Raw genomic sequence first — 24,180 nt, 5'->3', positions numbered from 1 at the left:
AGGAACTATGAAAAACAGACACTGCCTACATTTTTATTAATATTCCTAACTTAGGGTTTTTGGACGTGGTTTAGAATATGCAGCAATATTTTTCTATTTGGGACTGAAATCAGAGAGACTCGTGAATTAGCAAATGAACACAGTAAAGAAGTAAGACACATATAGAAGAGTAAATAAAATGCCTCAGAAAACATTTTACTTATTTGACGAGCATGGTTCTGATGATATTTCATAGCATATGAGTAAATCTTCTGTATCACACTGGCTGATCACGTAGCGCTAGCTCCTCAGTTTGTTTCCAGCTTGATAAGCTACAATTAAAGACAGCTACAAATAAATATAAATTGATCTGGAAGGGATGTGGCCTGTGTGACAGAATGGGAGGAGATACCGTCTGTATTAAGGTGTGATCCATTTTATGAAAAAGGCTGAGTCTCACTGCCCTAATATGGCTGGTTAAATTAGGGCTTACACCTTGCCTATACACACAACTTGCACCAATTTAGCTAAAATCTCTTTTAAAATCAATTTAGTTACACTGGTGCAAAATTCTACATAGACACTCTTAAACCAACTTGAGAGTGTCCACACAGGAGTTGGCACCAATTTAGTTAAATTCAAGACACAGATTTAAACTGGTGCAAGTGTATAGACAAGGTCTTGGAAATAAGAGACCTCATTTCTGCACGGTTCTAATAGATCTAGCTGAGAGGTGGTGAGAGACTGCCATTTTTTGTTTGAATTCTGGGGTGTGTGAACTAGAGAATTGCACAATAAATTCTGCTGTAAAATAGTTCCTACAAACATTGCCAGTTTGGAAAAATCATAGTTTATTTCTAGAATCAAAAAATCTATTTTAAAATAAATTTTTAATCCTGGCCTTAAGACTTGGCTCACCAGTGCATTGCAGGAGCATGGAGTAACTGGATAAAACTAAAGCCCAGGAGAAACCAGTTTTGAGTAGCCATATACTTAGCCTCTGTGAATAGTATTCCTCAACAAACCAGCTGTATGGTTTAGCCTATGGAAGAGAAGCCTACAAATGAGCTACAATCGGTACTGAAATAATCACTTATTTCACCTCTGAGCTAATGCCACTGAAGATATGTAAAGAAACCTAACAGGCGGCTGTCTGTACTGATCCTGGCCTGTGGATAAATAGAAGGCGTAAGCTAACAATACTGCAAATAATTTTTTTTATAAAATACGACAATAATTCTTTTTAAAACTTGCCGCAGTGCAAATCGATTTGAGAAACAAAGTACCTTGTAATATATAAAAATTGTATTTTTTAAAATATGTATTTATATAATGTTTAAATATGTATGTTTTACATACCTTTATGCATACACGTACTTATACATGCTATGTATATACATGTGTGTGCATATAGACAGAGCTAAAATAATGTATGTATATGTACCTATGTTTGAGGGGGGTGAAGCATTTGTAAGAGGCTGTCCTGATTTAATTTCTCTGTTTGCTTGTATTCAGCACTTAAGGGCTTATACATTCAGTTTGCTCAAGAGAGTGATGAAGTACTTCTTGCTTATGCCTCCAATCAGAAATGCATGAAGTGCAGCTGCAGAGATAATACATTCTCCCCAAAGGCTTTGGCTGAGCAAATTAGGTGTCAATGGGGTGCCTGTGCAGGCAGTACTCTCTCTAATTAGTCTCTTGAGCCTAGTTGGTGGCAGGTATACGATGATCTCATCAATTGGTCTGTGTCGTCTGGTACGTGTAAAAATCCTGCCCGGCAGAGCTGTCTCCCACAGGTCACTCACCTGCACAGCAGGAATGCTCATTTTCATTTTTCATCTCTTCCATCACATGATGCTGACAGTTGGCTTTAAGAAAACTGAATCCCCAAAAAATCTAGTTCATAGGGCATGCGGGTCAGAATAAAGCTGCATTATGGGTATTGGTGATCCAATTAATTAACATTTATAGCAAAGAGCTGTATGTAGATATTACCGGAATACAAATTTTATCGATAATATATTTGTTTTAATAGCTTCACTCGTACAGAGATGAATAAAAAATAAGCAAGAAAGAAATGTATTATCTGTTAATATTCTACAATTTGTTGGAGTAATAGCTGGGTATATTAATATGGGGAGGGGACTTAAATTAATGTTGATGGTCTTAAATTGCCAGTATATTTCACCTTCCAGGAAATGCAGTATTCCCCTGGTTATCCGGTTGCATTTGTGTTTACAACCGTATTTCATAGGAATAAACTGTCTAAAGTGGTGCCAACAGTCAGCCGTGTAAATAGAACTGTACCCGGAGTGTGCTTTGCATGTTAAGGACTCTGCATGAGCACAGCTCTACCCCATTTTATAATTTGCTCCCTAATTAATAGCACCTTGAGAAGGATGCTGAGGCTGCCAAAAGTAGCCTGTAAGGGAACCAGAGATAAATATTTTTAAAGGGAAGAACTCTCCTTTTATAAATTAAAAAAAAGAAAATCTTCAGGAAGTGTTGGCCTCTTAGTCATCCCACCCTTGCCCCAGGCCTTGAAACTTAGAATTAATATTTAAAATACAAAGCTTTTGTATCGTTTAATAGTGTTGCTATTACATCAACAGCTGCAATATTATACAGTTATTCATTGCTTATTTTTAAGCTGGATTAATAAATTATATGACAAAACAGGGTGTATGCAGCACAGAATTTCATACAGTTACAATTACATAGAATTACATGGCTTGATTTGCATCATTAAATATTTCAGATGCATCATTAACTGGCTTATAATCTTTTATTATTTTTAATAGAGATGTTATGAAAATCTAAACTGCCTCATCCTGCAGTGCAAAAATAAAAGTTCATTTTTAAGGCAGTCTGTTTCATGTCAGAAGGTATTTTAAGGAGATCTGAAAGAGCCCTTGTTTGCTCTTGGGAAATCGTAAATTGTAAATATTCCATTTTACAGCTTATGCTTTTATAAGCAAAGCTGTGACCAGGGGCCATACACACGATCGGCAAAGTCACCAAGCAAAACTTTGACTTGTATGATCAGAAAAAAAATAAGCAGTTTTAGTGAGGATTTTTCTAAAATGGATCTCTTTTTTTTACATGCAAAAGCAGAATTGCTAAGGAGCTTGGGAATTGTGCTGTGGTATTGTGTGGAGAATCCTGGTTCAGAAACAGCCTTGGGTCTTCGATGTTTCGTGCTTGAAGGGTGGGGGCAGCGTGGACCACATTGCTCTTCAGTAACCCTTTCGGAATGACTCCATCCCAACCTGAAAGCCAAAGGAAAGGTGTCTCCGAAGCAGTCAGCGCTGGGGATGGGAGAACTGCACTGTAACAGTTCGGAGGGTTCTTATTCAGCGCCACAGCAGAAAAACAAAGGAGCCTCTATAGAAAGCTTTGAACATTACTCCACATGTTAATCACCACTGTCGGTCCTTATTCCATCTTGTAACCAAAATGATGCTGTCAGTGTTTCCCAGCACGTAAATTGGCAGCTTCTGCTGTTTAGTGTCATAAATCATTTGTGCTAGCATAAGAGCATAAGAATGGCCCTTCTGGGTCAGACCAATGGTCCATGTAGCTCAGAATCCTGTCTTCCGACAGTGGCTGGTGCCAGATGCTTCAGAGGGAATGAACAGAACAGGTAGTCATCGAGTGATCCATTCCCTGTCGCTCTTTCCCAGCTTCTGGCAGTCAGATGCTTAGGGACACCCAGAGCATGGGGCTGCATCCCTGACCATCTTGACTAATAGCCTTTGATGGACCTATCCTCTCTGAGCTTATCTAATTCTTTTCTGAACCTTTGGCCTTCACAACATCAGCTGGCAACAAGTTCCACGGGGTGACTGTGCGTTGTGTGAAGAATTACTTTCTTACGTTTGTTTTAAACCTGCCGCCTATTAATTCCATTGGGTGACCCCTGGTTCTTGTGTTCTCCACAACGGCTGGCCTGTTTCTGTGAAGTGCTGAACATCTGTTTGTGAGCTACTGAGCACCCTCAAATTCCATTAATGTCACCAGGGAATGAAGAGTGCGTGGCATGGCACAGAGGGCTTGTAGCATCTCATTCAGGACCAGCTCTGGGCACCAGCAAAGCAAGCACGTGCTTGAGGTGGCACAATTCCAGGGGCGGCATTTTATTTATTTATTTTTGCTTGGGCAGTTGCGCTCTCGGAGCTAGGGTCGGCAAAAAACCTAGAGCTGGCCCCGATCTCTCAGATCTTGGCCCTTCATTTGACAGTTGTCTGTGTCTGATCAGTTTTACATGGAGAGCCAAAGCTTGGAGAATTTAGGTGTTTTGCAACTGGAAATCTTTAGTGTCACTGGGAAAGTTTTTGTTTGTTCACTGTGGCAAAGAGCAGTTTGTGCCCTTAGTGGAAACTTCTTTCTCTGTTCTTCTGTTACAAATGCCAGAGACTCAAGCTTTGTTATCCCAGATCTGGTTACTTTGAAAAGCAGCATCTGGACAGGGTCTTGTCTTATGTCCCAATCATTTTGCCATTCATATTGGATGATGTCTGCTTTGCTTGTTATACCAAGTCCCGGGACTCCAGCATTATATGTTTACCCCTATAGTATGGCCAGCTGTTCTCTGCCTGCAATGACATTTTTTAAGCAGCTCCAGGATCAGCAGGCCAACCAGACCAAAGTTAGGGGTGCAGCATATAAACCCAAGGTGGTAGAGACCCATCTATCCCCACTGATCTATATATCTTCCTGTTTATAAGTTGTTTCCTTAGAGGATGGTGGGGGTCTCCACTAAGCAGTGTTAGTTTATGAAAACTTGGAATTCGGGGAATATTATCAACAAAATGTCACCATTGAGCACTAGTGAAATTTTGAACCCCCAAAATATTGCGCTTCTTTTTTTGGCTAAACTTACATAAGTGTCAGCTAGAGAAGTCATCTTCAATATGTTTTTTAAAACAAGAGTTACTGAGTCATCAACCGTAACCAGCAGCCAACAAAAGAGTGGGATTTTCATGTGGATGCCTGGAGTAAAGTGTTGGTAGGTGTCCAAAATGAACCACAAAGGCAATTGGAAAACAACCCACATAGGACTCCAGAGATGGTCGAACAAAAGCCAAGAGGCCATAAGACACTGACTGCCACACACCACTCATAATGTGTTCTTGTTGATCCAGCTCAGGTGCTGTGTAGTTTTAATGGGGAGGGAGAGGAGCACTCAGGGACTGTGGTAATGAGCCTGGCATGGGTGGAGAGAGAGAAATTGCAAAAGGTGGAAATTGTTTAAGCTACTTCTGATGAAAAAAGCAATTAAAGTCTTATGCTTGAAGCTGCAGTTTGCATTAGTTTTTCAGGCAGTTGTTTCATCGTTTCTTTCCTGGTGTTGAAATGAGGTCCTTATAGACTGGAGTCTGTGGCGCCTACCGTTTGATTTGTGGAGTTTTAGGAGGTGCTAATTCCAACACAGCTCTAAGTCTGATAAATATTTTTACGTAACTGCCTTTTTAAGTGCTGTTTTCTTGTATATTGTCAATCTATCCTTGCAATTGCACTTAAAAGTGTAACAAGTGCCCATAGTTCAAATCTCATCTTTTGGAAAAACCAGTTGTTTTAAAAATTATATCTGTATTTCGAACCTGTCTTTAGTAATTACAGAATTCCTGATCTTCATCAGCAAAGGGCTTGTACAGAAATCCATTTGGAGATTTTTGAAGGTTAAAAGTGCTAGTGACAAAACTTAAATCCTTCCAGTGGATCTGATTCTTACAGCCCTTACTCAGTTATAGCTCCTATTACAGTCAATGGGATTTTTATTTTAATACTTCAGGATCATGCCCTCCGGGTCCTCCATCTGTTTGGCTGGCCCCAAATAAATAGCAGAATGATCACAAGCCATCTTTTCAGAATCAGTAATTGGGAGTTAGTTTGATGAAATGGAAATCATTGGCATGATTCAAAGATAAAACTAGGGAAATGATTACAACATACATATGCTAGAAAAGCACCAGAATAAAAATGAGTGTTTTGTGTTCCTGGGTGTTTATCATTACCAGGTGGAGTTTACAGAGCTATTTGCTATATATACCTACGTATAAGTGAACTCCGTTTTTGGGCAAAGTCTGAGGGAATCTGTTTATCAGGCAGATCAGCCTCAGCTGCCCAGTTCTTGGTTAGGAGAGGAGAATGGTCCTTATGGCAACTGCTGGGTGCAGTACAGGAGAAGCAGCAAGGGAAGGGAGCAGACATAGCTTATAAACTCCAAATGCTACACCAATAAGCAGCAAGTTCCTCTTTACCTGCCTAGGGTTTGAGCATCTCCTGCAGAGACAGCTGTCTGGTACCATGTATACCTGTGTATACACTCCCAATTGAATGTGGTGGTGCTCATGGCCCATCTGAAGAGTAGGCCACTTTTAGGTAGATCCCCTAATAAGGACTTGGGCACCTCAGTTTAGGCACCCAATTGGAAAATGCTGGCTTTAGGGCAGTGGTCCTCAAACTGCGGGGCGCGCCCCCCTGGGGAATGCAAAGGAACATTCGGAGGGGCACGTGCGGTGGGGCCTGGGCCAGCCCCTACGGGGGGCAGGGAGGGAGCACTACCCAGCACCGTTCTGCTCCCAGCTCTGCTCGGCCTCTGGCCCCAGCCACAGCTCTGCTCCCAACCCCGGGTACTGGCCCCAGATAAGACTCCACTTCCGACCGCTTCCCGGACTTTGAGTAAGGCCTTGGCCTGGTTCTGACCGTGATTCCCATGGGGGCGTGGCTGATTCCATTACGGGTAAGGTGGGGTGCAACAGAAAAAGTTTGGGGATCACTGCTTTAGGTTTGCTGCTTTGTTGAGACACCTCATCTAAATATGTTTTGTGTTTGTAGTATTTTGGTTAGAGTGGGAGTAATAAAGTAATGAGGGCTGGCTTTGGGCAAACATATTTTTTAGGTTCAGAAATCATAAAATGATGCAAGTCATAAGACTGCTTATAATATCTATTTTGTCCTTACAGGATTACGCTCACCACTCTACAGGAGGGAAACAAAACCTAATGAGAGGACCAATGATTTGAAGGAACCGTGGCCCTGTCTCCTTTTTCTCTCTCTGGTGGATTTCATTCAAAAGAAAACTGAAGCTGGCAAGACCCAGTTTTTCCCTGCAATTTACTTAAAACCTTGCACGCATTTGGATACCTTGTGATTTCAGAGAACTATGTGAAGATTTAGCTTTTGCTTACTGGTACATGGGATGTACTCTTTTCAGCCTTTTGCATTTGATTTTGTTTGATTTTCCACTGCAGCACAGCCTCTTTGTAAAGATTTTTATGCTTTCACCAGCAAGGTCTTAAATACGTTAAGACAACACATTGGGTGTTCACGCTTGTTCAGTAATGTCTGTGCATAAAACCCAATAGTGGCATAAAAGTGTGTGTTTTCTTTGAGAGTTGGACATATTTTTCAACCAGTAGGGAGGCTATTTCTAGCTAGACAAGCCCAAGTCCTCAGATTGACGGATAAGTACAGTGTCTTGCCATTATTCCTAGAGTGGATTTTTAACTGTTCAGAATGTTCACATCCATTTTTTTTAAACCTGGAAATAATTGCATGTTTATTTAGAAACTCAGCATTTGGTTATTCTGCATAGGCTGCATAGCATGCCACTTTACAAAATAGGCCTGCAGTGAAGAAAAAATGACAGGACATACTATACTAACGGATACAGTGATGAATTCCTTACCCTTCGCTAATACAGATTTTTAAATACGTTTTATATGTCTTGGCTCCATCTTTACTTACTTTTTTCACACCCTATTTAACTTCTGGGATATTTTCTGAAAAAGAAAACAAAAAGAGCATGAGACAGAATTGAGTTTACTTTAGGACAGACGCTAGGGTACAGAAACTGTATTTGCTGAAGGAGCCACTAAAACTACCTTTGTTGTTTTGCTTCTTAGAAAGCAAAATGAAAAGTCACCCCGATCTAAAAGGTTTGCTGTTCCACACCAAAGCACTTTCACTTACTTTCCTTAGACATTTTAATCCGATTGGAGGACGCCACCAGCTACTGTGTATTTAAGTTCTTTTTTGACTGAATCACTCGAATGCAAACTTGGCAAACAGTGCAGTCATGTCATTTTTAAAAAAAGGAGACCCCAGCTCCCCTGGATTGGGGAGGCAGGGCTTGAGGGGAACTTGTGGAATATGATTGCCCTAATGTATGAAACTTTGAATTCAGAGAGACTGGGAATGGGGCAAATCCTGCTGTTGAGTTATAACGGTGCTTAAACAGAAGGGCTTGTTAGACTATTTTATTGAAAACGTAAAGTTCCTCTGCTTCCTGGATGCATCAACTGCCAAAAACCACATTGGTTTCGCATTTAGTGTTTTGTTTGGAGGGAAAGGGGGAAAGAGTTGGGTTACTGCCCCTTTATTAAACTCAGCAGTGTTTCTGTTGGGAACTAGGAAAGAACACCCAACAAGGCAAACCCTGGATTGTCCAAAAGCTACCAGTAGAGGTTTCCTTTTATGAACTACGGTGAACATTGTTCTGTACTTTCAAACACAGTTAAGATGTGAAAATATACCCAATAGTTGCACAGTCATTAAAACCATATGCCCCCTGTGACATCTCTGTCGTTTAGAAACTTGTAAAAACTACATGAAAGCTACTTAAATCACAATCCTATTTTAAAACTTACTACAAATTCATTCCGGTACTTACAAGGACAGGAGGTGGAAAAAATAAGCAGCAAGCCCACTGAACTTTTCAAACTCATCACAAACTAAAATTGCCTTATATGTCATTTGCTTTGAGTTACATGTTTAATTTTATTTTTTAGAGAAAAATCTTTTGTACATTATCTTTGCTACTTAAATCATATGCAATTTGATGTTTGAAATTAGCTATTTTTTAAGAAAGGCTTTACTTCAAAAATCTGAAGAATTTTTGAAAACGTAATAAAGCTTTCAATTAGGAAAATAAGGGTAGTTCCTTAGTCCTATATCTTTTACTTTGTCAGCTTAAATAGGGAGGTGAGCAATTATGCTTCTCCGTGAAACATCTGGTGGTTTGATATAGAGAGTAATTCCCCAAACTGTTCCCTTCGGAAGGATACAAGTCTAGCACCTTACTTATCCATGGTAAATCAAGCATAGCATTTGCTTAAATCAAGTGTATATCACTCTCTTCTCTCCCACTTTTAAACAACCATTGCAATCATTAATGGTTATGGCCAAAATGTTCAAATTTGAGTGCCTGAAGTTGGGTATGTGAATTTAGATTTAGGTGTCTAAATAGAAAGTGACTCAAATTTCAAAGGGGCTGAGCACACCTCTGAACTCCCAGTGGAATTTTGGGAACTCGGTATTCCTGAAAATCAGGTCACTTATTTACACACCTAACTTCAAACACCCAAGTTTGAACACTGTGGGCCTGAGCTCATTAGCAGATTTATTATTCTCTTGAGGAAGTTCTGAAATGTGAGCGTTTGTCTTCATGGACGGACAGCTTGCATTCAGACAGCTGATGGGGTTGGGAGTAAGACTTCGAAAAGGTTCACACGGCTCCTCAAACCCACTCAACAGCAGATAGGGCTCTGAGTTCTGGGTGGTTGTGCTCCCTAGCCCTGGGTGGTTGTGATTGTACAGCTCTGCTCCCCCTCCCTCTCCTTCCAGAGCAGCCTGTACTTAGCGAGTTGTCACCCTCCAATACCCATCAATTAGGAACCCCAACTAAACGTTGGATCTCTCTTTGGAAGACTAAACAATCCTGCTGCAGCATCCTGAAACTGGGTGTTTCCTCCCCTGCTCCCCTAAGAAGTACTGGCTGGCCATTCTCCCTCTAAATACTTTCCAGGGTGCACTGCACAGGCCCACTGCTGACCCCCAAAGCTAGAAGGGTCTCAGGGAAGCAAGAGGAGGCAAACTGGCTCTTGAAGAGACAAGCAGGAGCCAGGAAAGAATCCTGCTATCAGCCGCTGCATCACGTTAGGTAGCACTTCACACTCCCAAGCCCTGGGTTAGCTGCTTAGTATGGGTAGGAATGGCCATTACTCCCTCGAGCACAATAGTTTGTGAAGCTATGGGACGCTACCTGCCCCTAGTCAATAATACCATGGCTGGCAGCAACAGTGGAATAATTTCCCTTCTACCGCCTTGCTGGTCCTTTGAAGATTCTTTCTGATGTTGAGGGGAGGTGGTGGCTTTTCCTGAGGGAAGGGGGGCAGCTGCCTGACATCCCTGAAAATCCAGGGGCGTGGCAGTGGGCCAGTAAAAGTTCAAAGGCATGTCGTAGCTCCATAAAAATATTAATAGTAGGTGGAGGGGAAAGGAGAGGTGGTGAGGGGCTGATCTGTGGAAGGGAGGATTTCTTCGAAGTTCAGGTTCATAGAACTTAACCATATATGTTACCATCTCCAGCTGGCTTTGATCTTCAATCCTACATGAACCATACCCAGTAGGGCGCTGCACAGCACTAATCAGGACCCCTTAGCACTATGATAGTATCAACATTACATCACTGCATAGTATCCTGGATTGGGTGGTGGGTGGGTTTCAGAAAAGCGTGGTTTAGGATAGCAAATCTGTTCATGCAGCACATGAAAACGCTTATCTGCAATGCTGCAGACATTGGGGTCTATTCTTGCCCTTGGTGTGAGGGAGAACTTTACACTGGGAACTCCCACTAATGCTCAAGGACATTACAATAATCAATTCCCCACTGATCGGTGGGAGAAATACACCTCAGTGTGTTCTTTGTAAGTGCACACATGACGAAACGTGTTCTCAGTGCTCTACGTTATGCTTCTATACAAAATACTCCTCTGTGAATATTATTGGTTTTGTAACCTTTGTTTATATAAAATGATGTTTAGGCTGTACATACTTGGGGGCAAACTACTGACATCCCATATAAATAGAAATATGTGGTTTTGCCACCTATAACAATAATCTCCCCTACCAACATAAAGGTGGACATAACTGTATGTTACTGCCTTGCATTTTTTTCACATAAGCAAAAATAAGAGGATGCACTAAAAAATCCCACCCCAAAATTGCATTTTGACAGTGCTGCATACAAAATACCCACTCACCAACTTCAGTTTGGCTTTTTGTATGATTCAGTAAGAGGCATTCTTTTTAACAGGGGTTTGGTACGTGAAAACAATGTTAATGTAATTATATATGTGTGTGTCTATGTGTGTGTGTATATATATATAAATACACACACATACTTCAGAACAGCAGCATAGTAAACAGTACAGTAAAATAAATGTGACATTTGTTACAATTTGTAATTTGTCTGTATTATGAAAGATGTAATGGTTTGTCAGCTGTAACTGTTTTCTTGTAACATGATATTGAATAAAGGGTAGAGAATCTCTCTTCTCTCCTTGGTGCTTGCTCTGTAGAACTACCACACAGTACAAATTTCTTTGCAGATAAATGAGAAGGATAGTGCTTGTGAACATTTTTTAAAAACTTTTTGTTAAGGCAACATTACAATAAATCATTAATATACTTCACTGTACATTACCTACTTAGGATCAAGTTAATATTGAAAGAACATGACTAAAGATTCTGGCTGGGGAGTATGCTAGGAAGGATGGCCAAATTTCTAAATACTTATCCTGTTTTTGGTGCTTCTCTTGTGTACATACTTGTTGTGGAGTCTTTTCCATTACAAGGACAGTGCATATTTTACTATACTACAATTCCAGAGCAGGAGGGGTCCCACATTTCCAAGAATGTGCAATCCTGAGTCTAGCTGCTAACCATAAAAAAGATATTAATTTGTCATTCTCTTTAAAATGTGGATCCTTTACTGGAGCATTATGTAAGCAGGTCAGGGGATCCCTGGGAAGCTGGCGTTTTGACGTAAGATGAATCTTTTTAATAATCACCACGTGTGCAAATACGTTCCCCTTTCTCTGAACCCCTCCAACAGAGCCCCTCTCTAGAAGCAAAAATATGATGGATCTCAACTGGAATCAAACGCCATCTATAAACAATTTCTTTACGAGCTATACAAATTGAAAACAATTATATTTTAAGGAATGGAACTACAGCAAAAAGCACTCTGTAGATGATAAGTTGAAGAGTCTTTAAACCCTGATTCAGCCAAGCAGGTAAGCACACACTTAGTTTTAAGCACATAATTAAGCACATTCCAATTCAGCAAGCCACTTAAAAACACATGCTTAGACAAGCATTTGAAACCAATAGGATGTAAGTACATGCTTCATTTTAAAATTGTGGCATTAGTGAAGTAAATTTTGAACATATATTTATTCTTCTTTTAATTTCATGTTCCAGAATACTCTGCTGAATTCTGTAGCATGATAATAGTGCACAGAAGAGGTTATTTTTTTTTAAAGGTGACAGTATCTATGTAGGGCAAACAAAAATACAACAATAAATATAGTTGAAATTCGACCTATCTAGACCTAATATGATGTTAATTGCTTGGTTGGAGGGATGTTGGGGGTTTTTTGTTTTTTATCATTTTGTTATGAACATAATAGACCTATTCATGGTATGCTTCACTTTAAAAAAAAAAAAAAAAAGTGACCTATTTTTAAGTGGCAATAGGCTGTTTCCTAGCAAAAATATCTGAGCAAAAATGGGCTCATTTTTAGAGATGGTATTTATATTAAAAATATGTCCAAAATATAGTTTTGCATGTAATGTGAAAATTACTATTGTATCAAACTGAGACATCAAACTTTGATGTGTTGCAAACTCTCATGAAATGGAAGTGACAATTCTTGTGCAAAATTATTCAAAACAAACACTGAATTTTTCCTAGCTCTATTAAGACAATTTGCCCGATTTACCACTGTATTATTCCAATTTTACAACAATTGAACTCCAAGCTCATACTTTCTTTCATCACCAATTCATACAAGCTTTGAGAGGATTCTATGTAAGATTTAACTTAATGGTTGTAACTGCTGCTTTGGGTATTGGTTCATTTGTTTTCTGAGCAATCTGCAAGCATTTATGCCCTGTACAGATGGGCCTCAACATGTTCCTTAAAATAATAATAATTCTCCAGAGGGGTCTACTAAAGTTCTTCCCGTTTTCTGCAGCCATCATCTTGGGTAGGTCCTACTTCAAGCCAAAGAATGCTAAACAGATGCAACATACTTTCACAGACATCAGCGCCCAGAAGCAGAGATGGTCAGAACATTTTTGACAAAATAAAAAGTTGCCAAAATATGCTGTTTCGATTAAGTTTTAATCTAGGGAAAGGGGCATGGGGGAGAGAGAAACGTTTAAAAACCCTTTTAATAAAATCAGTACAGAAACACAGTAAAAACAAGAAAATAAATTACAAATTCAAAAATAATCGCCCATCCTGAACAGTATAAAGTGCATTTGCAATAGCTACCACTGAATATATTGAGCCAAAGCATTTATAAGCATATAATACCTAAACTCCAGGTGAAGGCATAAAACAATTACAAATCTAAAAGAACTGAAGAATATAGGCAACCCTAGTACCAAATACCTTACACCACCAACTTTTTAAAATGGCCATCTTTGCTTGACCCAAAATAAAGTTTGCAAGGCTCTATTTGTGAACCTATACTTAAAAGTAAAAATAAATTTAGTGGGAGAAAAATCAAGGGAGAATAACCAAAAAATAGCCTGAATTAAAACAAATTATGGTAGTAACCTGGAACACGTAAGAAACATATGAAAAAAGTCTCCCCTCCATGTGACAAAAAAAGGACGTGACACAGACAGTTTAAGAGTGTACACGATGCACAAACACATTCGTGGCAATAGCCCTGGGGAGACTTCTGCATTGGAGATCACCCATCCTCGTCACAATTGGAGCTTGTATACAGTTCTCCAGGCTGGATGGCTCGAGTCCGTCACCAGAAGCTGTCGTCTTGATATCCTAGCGGGATAATCACCAAGTGTTCGAAAATGACGAAGCTGTGCCACAGACGTATACGGTGACGTGTGGCCTAAGCTAAGAAAAGTAAATTCAGACAACCCATTGAAGGTAAACAAGTTGCCAGGCTTGTCAACATCCCAATCTGCAACAAGCAAGAAAACAGAAACATGAGTATAATTGGGAATGGCTCACTCGAGGAGACAATTGTCTAGCCTGGCAATACCGCCTCTAGGATGAGCTGCTAAAAACCAAGAAACCCAGCAAATGGAATGAAACCAAGCTGGCAACCAAGATATCTGCTGCAACCTGGGTAAAATTAATAAAAATAAATTAAATTAATCAGTTTTCTTGCAGCTGTTGCAATAAGGGAAGAAACAAGACTCCTGTAAATAAGACTAGGAATCCTCACAGCAGGGCTATAAACAGGAGGTTCAGCATGCAGTCATGGGAACTGCAGGTACCTATCCAGTGGCCTCAACTTAAAAAAAACTCCACATGTTAAAAAGGCTTTGATAAAAACCAGGTAACACCTCAGTGTTGAGGCACCTATAAGCCAAAAAAAAAAAAAGTTCCTGATCAAAACCCAAATCCCCTACCAGCTGAAGAAAAGCAACGGCTAGCTGCTTCCAAGGAACAGGATCATCCACAAAGAACTGCTGCAGAAACTGTAACAGAAAAGTAGCAACTCTGATCAAAAGATCAATGAGACCATGATCCCCCCCGTTTTCACAACCACCAAGTACAGCACACATTGCCTTAGCCAACAATGGCCAAACGAACGTTTTCTAAAAACCTGCGCAGAGGGATCCAAACCTGTGAACTTATACCACAACACAGGGGCCATTTTGCTTGTAATGACTAACATCTGCCCTTGGAATGAGTGTCGAGGCAAACATCCCTTCCACCTTTGCAACCTCCCCTCCAATTTTTCCGTAACTCCCTCCCAAATCCAATCCAAAATACCATCTGGTCCCAGCATAATGCCCATTATCTTAAAGTCAGTTCAGCTCCACAGTAGCCCCTTGGCAAAGGTGGAGGGGGCAGGAAATCATCCAAGGCCATAGCAGGAGGGTGTCATTCTTCCTCCAGTTTATTCAAGCTGAGAAAGCCTTCTCAAAAGAACGCTGACATCCAGTCAAAATTTGGACATTACAAGCATGAGTAATAAACACAGTCATATCGTAAACATATGTGACTACTTTCACCAGAGTTCAAGCTGGAAGAGGGAAAGGCCAGAAAGGCACTTTCGCAATGTGCGTAACTGAGGCTTGATAGAAAAAGCATATAATAACCCAAAAAGGGAACAACCCTGTCTGATGCCCCTAAAGGCTGAAAGGGAGCTGCTCAAAACCATTCACCTTAAGCACAAAGGGCACAAAACATAAAGCCATGATCTACACGATCAAAAGCCTTGTCACAATCAAGGGAAATCAACCCAAAACGCAATTCAAACATTTGAAGGTTGAAATTACATCCCATGATAGGAAAATGTTATCAAAAATGGATCTGTTAGGGATGCATTAGGTCTGATGAGAGTTCTCTCAGTTTTCATCTATTTGCAAAGGCCTTTCATAGAAGTTTTTAATCTGAGCAAAGCAGGGCCACAAGTCACCAATTTGTCACCTCTTCAAGGTCTCCCTTCTTAGGCAAAAATAACCACTTGATGAGAACTGAGTGGCAATATCTTCTCACTGATGCTCTAGGTTTTTCAGGAGTGTAAGTCAGGCCCCAGAAGGGTCCAAAGGGCTTTGTAAAACTCAACAGGCAACTCATCAATACCAGGTGCCTGCCATGGAGCACAACCATGTAGGGCAGAAGTCAATTCTGAGAGTGTCAGATCTCGTTCAAGTCTGTCCACACCCAAGAGTGAGATCTTACCAAGATCCTCAAGGAGCCACGGAATCTCAGATGGCCACACATGCTCTGAGGCATTCAGATCTGAGAAAAAAATTCATAGCAAAGTTCCTAATCCCCACAGGACCTGAATGTTCTTGGACCGATGACATCTTGAAGTGGCCAGTCATCTTCCACTCTGCATGTGTCTTTTCCAGGCTGAATTAAAACTGAGTAGGTGCGTCCACCTGAGAAAAGCTCTAAAATCAGGCCCTAACCAGTGAACGCTGAATTTTGCTATCCAACAGGTCCCACAAGAGCTGGCTTTTATACTGCAAGCTCTCATACAACCCAGCATCATTAGTGTCATGAAAGATTTTTTCAAGTTCCGCAATCCCCAATGCTAACTCCTCCATACTCCAGCAAAGGCTCATGATTGTCTGCTGCGTGAATTGCTGACAAACATTTAATATTAACTTTACACACCTTGCACCGTTGCCTAAAGGAGGGGAAATCATCCTTTGAGGCAACTCAGGCTTCCCAAAAATAACCGCCCTGTCCTCAGAGCCACCTGCTCAACACATGGCAACAAACATAAAAACAGCTGTGCTCACAAGGGAGGCATACCTCACATTTTCAATTTTCACCCTTCCCACAGCTAGACCATGCCCCTCCACAGAGGCAGAGTTTGGAGGCAAAATCTGCAACCCATAGCCACAGGTTAAACCCTCAGAATCCACAACAAACTGAGGCCTCTGTCCCTCTGGGCTAGAAGAAATCCTGAACTTAAACCCACAACAGCTACAAAACTAAACAAACACACACATACACACACAAAAACCTCATGTCCCCAAAAGAGAGAACAGCAAAGCAACCCCACTCAGCCTCACTTGCAAATGTGTGTGTGTTTGAGAGAGATGCCTGCTCCTACTCTATAGTCTCATGGTTAGAGCAGTGACATGGGATATGGATATTGAAGGTCCCTGCTCTGTCTGATTCTAGAATGAGCTGGTAGGAAAAAATTAGCTCTGAATCAGGAAGAGTGGGTCTCCCGACATCTCAGGCCAGTGTCCTAACCACAAATGCTCAGGTTTTGATCCAAAAATGGACATTTTGACACAATTCCATTCTTGTGAAAATGGTGTAAAGGTCTTGATTTTGTTCTAATGCAGAATGAAAACAAATATCCAAAGCTGCCACAACAGGGAATTGTCATCCTCTACCCAGAGGGAGCTGCACGAAAACAACCTATGGCACTACACACACTGACCCCCAAGGTTGACGTGTTTCCACTGTAGTCATTGGCCCAGGGAAAGAAGGGGAAGACGTTACCATTTTAATCCCTTGCTTCACCATGTTATTCATTACTTGTTGTTCATGATTTACTACTCACTTTGCTGTTGTAGAGTACCATAATATCCCTTGGCACCTGGTATTACCAGGTTATTCATTACTTGGTGTTCATGGCTTACTACTCACTTGGCAGTTGTAATGTACCATAATAGCAAATATAGATGGAAACCAAGGCTTATTACATTAGTTTAAAATGTAGGTTAAAATAACCACTGCCCTTGTTCAGACTAAGCTGTTAATTGTACTATATGTTCCGTACAAGGTTTGCATTTTTAATTTTGAATGCCTTTGGCTCCGTTCCATTGTGGCCCTAATATTTTCTTCCCAAACTAGCCTGCTGCTACAGCAAAGGAAAAGATGCCCTGCCTGTAATAGCTGTTGCCCTCCCACCCCTCCCCCAGAGAAAAGAAAAACCAGAGGGAAGGTGTTTGAGCAACCTTGTGCCACTAGGTTAACACATACCGTTTCTGAATAATGGCTGGCATTGTAAATCTTTGCAGTGAGAACCCTACAGTGGCAGAACAGCCTTGTGCTACCAGTGGGTGGTGGTGTTATGGACATTAACTTTGAGAAGCTTATACAGCACGAGGGCTAGGATAAAGGATACAAATCAGGGAAAACCTGACAAGATTAAAAAAAAATCCAGGGCCAAGTATTTACTGTTCATTCCTCTTGTGAGAGGTGTTCTATATTGTCTGCAGTGAGTCATGCTGAGAGCGAGCCAAGCACAATAATAGCTGAGATCAGCCTCACAGTCAATCCCTGCCAATGGTAGTTACTGAGTTAGTAGAATGTGATTCTAAAGTTGTCTTCTTTTTTCCCTCCGTCCCAGAGAGACCACCAATAATTGTTGGGGCCAGGCTGCATGGCTGGGTTGCTAGGCTAAGACCAAGCAGAGAGAGATTTTTAAATCAATTTTCAAAGGATCAGTGCAGTAATTCATATAAACGATGCAATATACAAAAACATTCAGGGCCACAGAAGGAATTCCAGTAAAATAACATACTATTGAAGCCTAAAAGGCATATTAGTACCCCATTGAAACACTAGAATCTCAGGACCATGTGGAATCATGTGCTTACAGGGTGCCATTGAGATGGTTTTTGGGGTACCCAGGACTGTGCGTCACCTTGTTACTGCCTGTCCCTAGTGAGATGGAGTCTTGCCTGTGGTAGCTGGATGCTAGTGCCTTATCACCAGCAGCTATTCAAGCACTGGGTGATGACAGCCCTGTCTTTGACTTGCAGGTTAACGATAGATGCACTCGAGGTCCCGAGTCCCCTTGACCCATTCTCCTGTGATAGCGAGCCCCTGACACTGGCTACTCAGAGCATTCCCAGATCCTCTGCCCCCAAAGGGACAGCGTACCCCAATTTTCATTTAAATCGCCACTCCTGTGTAACACACAGCACTTGTGGGCACTGAAATACACCACCTTTTGTTTTACTGTAAGAAAGAATAGAGCTTCCATTATAAACAAAAGAGAGTGATGGAAACAAATGGGTACAATACAAAACAAAATCATAAATCATGAACTAGGGCCTACATTTATTAACTGTTATCTTTTCTATCTAACAAAGTTAGTTCTTTTCCCCCCTCCCCCCGGTCAGTCTGTTGCAGAGCTGACTGGCTTTATAGGACCCAGGATCCAATCTTGCATGAAAAAAAACCTCTATTCAATAAGATGTCACCTGAGTGAATGGATGCAGAGCACCTATCTCCAGCCTGTGATATACTGACTCTGGCTATGGCTACACTTATAATGCTCTAGTGTAGCCACTCTAAGCCGATGGGAGAGAGCTCTCCCATCAACTTAATTAAGCCACCCTCCCTCCCTGAGAGGCGGTAGCTATGGCAGCACAAGAAGCTCTCCCGCCAAGATCGGGCTGTCCACACCGACACTTAAGTCAGTGTAACTTGTCACTTGGGGCGGGGGGTGGCTTATTCACACACCTGAGTGACGTAAGTTATACTGACGTAAGTTGTAATGTAGATACACCTTCAGTCGTTTGTCTTTGGCCACAGACAGTTCAATGGTCTAGTTCAATGGTCCTTTTCACCTGCAAGTGAGTTTGATTGTTTGCAGTTGTCTTTCATGATTTTCCATTAACTGTTCTGGGCTAGGGTAATGGTAGACAATTGAACCTTGCATTACATCACAGGCTGACCAGGGGGAGTAATAACTCCCTCCTGCTTGCAGGGGCAGTCACCAAGACATATGGCACCCTGGTGACTAATTTTTATGCCAAGCCCATAAGGTATAGTTTTCAATATGGTTACATTATTCCTTACAGCTCATCCGTATGCACATTTCCCAATGATTGTGAGTACTGATAAGTGACAAGCTTTCAACAGACCACTCACACGCTACCTTTCATGACTAAATATCATGAAAGGTGGGTATTAGATGTAGTGAGTTTCTCAGGTCTGAGATAGGAGTTGCTTGTAAAGAAGCATGAACCCTTTGCCACTGGGCATTGATAGGCCACTGTGTCACAGCAATGCTGAAGAGCGAATGCACATCTTAACATTTACCTAATTGTAATACTTTGCACTCACCTTCCGGCTTAGGCTCTAATGGGTTTGCTAGCATTAATGAAGTGATCTTCACAACACACCTGAGACATATGGCATAGGGCTTTACAGATGGAAAACGGAACATTTTACAGATGGAAAAACTAAGGAACAGATAGCTTAATTCCAATATTTTCAAAGGCTTGCAGGGACACAAGTGGCCTGTTAAGCATTTCAGCTGAGAATGTTCAGACATTTTTAGGGATTTTCAGAACCGCTTGTTAGTTGTAAACAAGTTGCCTGAATGTTCAAATGGTTTGGTTGTACTAGAATATCGCATATATTCAAACATGACTGAGAAGAGTTGCTCGTTCATGGTCAGTATCAGGTCAGCATAGAGTAGGATAAATTGCATTCAACATCATGTTAGCTCTGTTGCAAAATGTAATAAACAACCTTGTGAGCTAGGGAACTTGGTTACAACTCCTGAAAGCGTGTGAAAATCCCTCAAGGTCCCTAGCATGCACTGAACTAGGGTGACCATATTGCCCAAAAGGAAAATGGGACACCACCTGGGGCTAGCCTTAGGCATCGGCTGCTGGCGTGAAACATACACCCCCATGCAGAGTTGGCCCAAGCCATTCTCTCCCCCCTCACCCCACATGGGGCCAGACCAAGCCACCCGCTCACCCTGCCCCGGCCCACACCACTCACCACTGCTCGGCCCCAGCTGGGCAACCCGCGCCGCTCCCCCACTTTGGCCCACATGGGGCCAGCCCGTGCTACTTCTCCCCCGCTCATGTGCAGGGCTGGCTTGGCCTGAGACACTCACCCGAACTGTCACGCCCCAAATGTTCCTCTGCACCCTGGTAAGGTGGATGATCAGTTGGCAAGAGCAAATGGGACAGATGCCCAGTTTTGCAAAAAAAGTCAAGACAGCTGGGACAGGGCTTAAAAAAGGGACTGTCCCGGCCAAAACAGGACATATGGTCACCCTAACTAAACCTCAGTTGGCATGCAGACCAAGTAAACTCATATAACATAATAAAATTTTTTTTTATCTGTGTAGTGATGTATTAGTACATAAAAACAGCCCCTTTCTGTTGACCCTCCACATAGGAGGGCTGGCTTTTCATAGGTACTTTTCCCAGTATGCCTTTCTTGGGGTCTGCCCCTTTAAATTTGACAGCCAATGCATGTAGTCCTAAAATAGCTATTTTGGAGGTAGCTGCGGCTTGCTCACATCTAGCTGGTAAGTATTCTGAATTCCTGTCTTGGTCTTGAGGAGATAGTATGTTCTAATAAGAAGAAACAACGTACAGAATAGTTGCACCAGAGTTGCACTTTTGCTGTGGGAAAGAGAATGTGGTGAGTCGAGGAGTTGCAAGCTCTGTCTATTGCTCTCGCATGTGTACGTACACATGCCCCCAACTTTCTCCCTTTCAGAAATCTGCCCAGAGAAAAATATTGCCAGAGACATGATCAATGTCAGTGTTTAAAATGCACAAGGCAGAGGCACTGCTGTGGTTTGCATAGAGCATGTAACCTGGGTGGTAGGGAGCCCCAGGTTGGGGGCAGTCCCACATACAGTTAGTTATACCCATGCACTTCACTTTTCCTCTAGCTCAAACAGAGTCAGTGAGCAAGCACTGGTTTTTGAGCAGAGGAATGCTCTGGCTGCCCCTCAGACCCAGCTGGCTGGTTTGGCGCTGCCTGCTGTCTGCCCCACAATCCCTGTGGAGACCTCTGGGGAAAGACACTAGGGAAAGGGAAGTGAGGATATTGGATGGCTGAGTGCCTGTGTGGCTGGGGAGAGGAGGTGGTAAGAATTCTCCTCTCTTGTCTGGCACCCTTACCTGTTGACTATTTTCCTTGCTTCAGAAACCAACCAACAGGCTACTACCCTTGAATAATATTGTGGTAGTGCTCCCCGGCTACTTACTTCCTGTCCTGACTTCTAAATTCCTCTCTTCTTCCCTTTGTGCCCTCTCCAAACATGCACCCACGCTTTCAGTTGCAAGGATGGGTGGGGGAAAAAACAGAATGATTAAATGGTAAGTGAGGTCTTCTTAGCAGATGGGCCTGCAGGGCTTCCTGACTGTGTTTGGACCAGGTCTTCCAAGGCCCCAGATATGAGGGACCACATTAGACAGTATCCCAGTATGAAGAACAACAGAGAGATAACACAGGGGGCTTTAAGCAATGTGGGATTCATTTCTCCAGCATTAGTAACAATATCTGGAGCCTCAGTTTCATGTGCCAACATTTCTGTGGTAAGCTACAGTAAAAATGAAAGCATATTAGGTTTGTGCGGGATGGAGATAGATGTGTGACTAAAACAAGCCCAGTGCAGCAGCGTGCTGGAAGGAGAATCATGCTGTGCAGGGAAACTGGAAACACTCTTCCTTACTCTTTAAACAAAAAAAGTTTACTGGAGAATGAATGACAGGTTGGAATTAAATCTGGCTTTGCCACATGCCATCAGTTCACTCAGCTAGTTCTTAACGTATACATCAAAATACATCCTTTGTTAAATAAAACCTCCATATTCATTAGCCTCCATATTTTCTTATCCAGTCGTCTGATGTGCCTGTACCACATATAAAGTAACTTTCTTAACAGAAACCTGAAATGCCCTTCAGATACTGAGCTCAATTAGCTATTGCCTCTGTGAATCTAGCTACTGAGCTAACTTCCCACCAAAATATGTTGACTCCGAGAATACTTCATTAGAATGTGCCAGTAACAGAGAATGGGCACATTTATGTTCATTGGGCTTGCTTAATGTTGCTTTAGATAACGTGTTTTGAGCAAACATTTAGTAGAATCTTTGCCAGGCTCAGAAGATTTAGCAGACACTTTGCCAGCTCAGACCCCAATGGTTCAATGTTTAGTGTCACTTTGGAAAGGCTGCAACAATTTTGTTTCACAAGGTGCTGCAAAAGAGGACTAGAAAGAATCTAAAATTAAAATAATGCACAAGAGATCTGTACTGCAAAGAAATTTTGAAAACCACCCAAGAATAGAAAACGTGAAAGAGAGTAGGAGGGGGCATTTCTTTCATGTTTTTCCCCACTTTCTCGCCAGCTTTTACTTTTTCCCCCCCTTTTTCCAGTGTGAGGGGAGGAAGAGAGAGAAAAAGGGGATCAGGAAGGAAGAACACAAGAAGAAAGAACAAAACAAAACATAACGTTTGATTTTCAAAAAAGAATAAAATTCAATTAAAAATGGAACAAAATGAACATTTTTATTTCATTGTTTTGATTTTTATTATTGAAACATCACATTTCCAGAATTTTTTTGAACAAAACGGAAAATTGAATACCTTTTAAAAATTTTCACTGAGATTAATTTGGATTTTTTCATCGAATGGCACATATGTTTACCAGTCATTTCCCTCAGTTTCACTTCTTAGTTATGACTCCAAGCTTTCAACTAAATATATTGCATAGTAAATAAAAGAGGAAATGTTATATTTAAATCACTAAGCTAAAACCAGCTTTTTTACTGTATTGGGGTCCAAATCTGTACGGGGGTCCAAATGCAGATACATCTGTGGAAATTCTATTGCACTTGTGGGAATTGTGCATGAATATGTAAAGATAGAATTGGGCCCAACGCGTTTAAATGCTCATACTAATGGCTGACTAGTAGAATAAAAAAGACGGATAATAATTCTCCTTGCAGTGTTGATACAGTAGTAGACTCAACTGTCATCCAGTAAAATATGAGCCAATGGCTTCCATGAATTCAATAGACATTAAAAAGTACTTGAATATAACCCTGCTATTCAGGTATTATGCCCATATATTCTAACACTTCCAGATATGCAGATTATAGCAAAACCCAAAGGCCATCATCTGGCCTCCAATATTTCCATGCAACTCCTATTAAAGTAACTGGGAGTTGTACTGGTATGTGACGATCTGAGGCAGAATCAGAAAATGTAAAGGCACAGTTGCCCCAGATCCTGATCTTTTTCTTACTTTCTTCCAAACAAGGAAGAAAAGATTCCAATATTATCCTTTAAGGGGTCCTTGGAGCTTGAGTGAGAAAAATAGTATTAGGTGGGGTTTTCTTAACTTGGACATTTACTACAAAGAGAGAAAGAGAGGTGCTATTTAGTATTTTCTCCTCCATCTCTACCTGCTTTATTTTTCTCATAGTTATTCTGATGACTTGATCATGGTCTACAACTACAGGGGGAAGAGATAACTGATCACAGATGATCATTAATCTAACAGAAAAAAGTCATAGAAAGTTTCAGTGTTTGGAAGCTGAAGCAGACACATACAGACTAGAAAGAAGGTACAATGAAGATAATTACAATCTTATCTTACAATGAAGATAATTAACCAATGGAGCAACTTACCTAAGGATGTAGTAAGTTCACTATCAGTTGAAGTCTTTAGAAGAAGAGTGGGGGTGAAATCTTGGCTCTTCTGAAATAAATGGAAATATTCCCATTGACTTCAGTGGGGCCAGGATTTCTTAGAAGCTATGGATTTGATGCAGGAATCACTCGGTTAACATCTATGGCCTGTTCTATGCGGGCGGTCATACTAGATTATCAAAATGTCCCTTTAGGCCTTCAAAACTATTAATCTATTAATGGTCCCACTTGTATTTGAGATTTA

At 41.3% G+C, this 24,180-nt stretch overlaps 1 protein-coding gene across 3 annotated transcripts in view; it reads left to right on the top strand.

The window, feature by feature from the left end:
* Nucleotides 1–11,317, top strand: part of CDK14 (cyclin dependent kinase 14) — a 505,344-nt gene extending 494,027 nt beyond the window's left edge. For all 3 annotated transcript variants that reach the window (XM_084618492.1, XM_084618493.1, XM_084618494.1), the window contains one exon: nt 6,948–11,317. The gene's annotated coding sequence lies outside the window, so the exon portion shown is untranslated. The remainder of the gene's footprint in view (nt 1–6,947) is intronic.
* The last annotated feature ends 12,863 nt before the right edge of the window (nt 11,318–24,180 follow it).

The sequence above is a fragment of the Lepidochelys olivacea genome (genome assembly GCF_965140295.1).
Source record: "Lepidochelys olivacea isolate rLepOli2 genome assembly, chromosome: 2".
NCBI classification, from domain to species: domain Eukaryota; kingdom Metazoa; phylum Chordata; order Testudines; family Cheloniidae; genus Lepidochelys; species Lepidochelys olivacea.
This window is presented reverse-complemented; position numbering and strand designations above follow the sequence as displayed.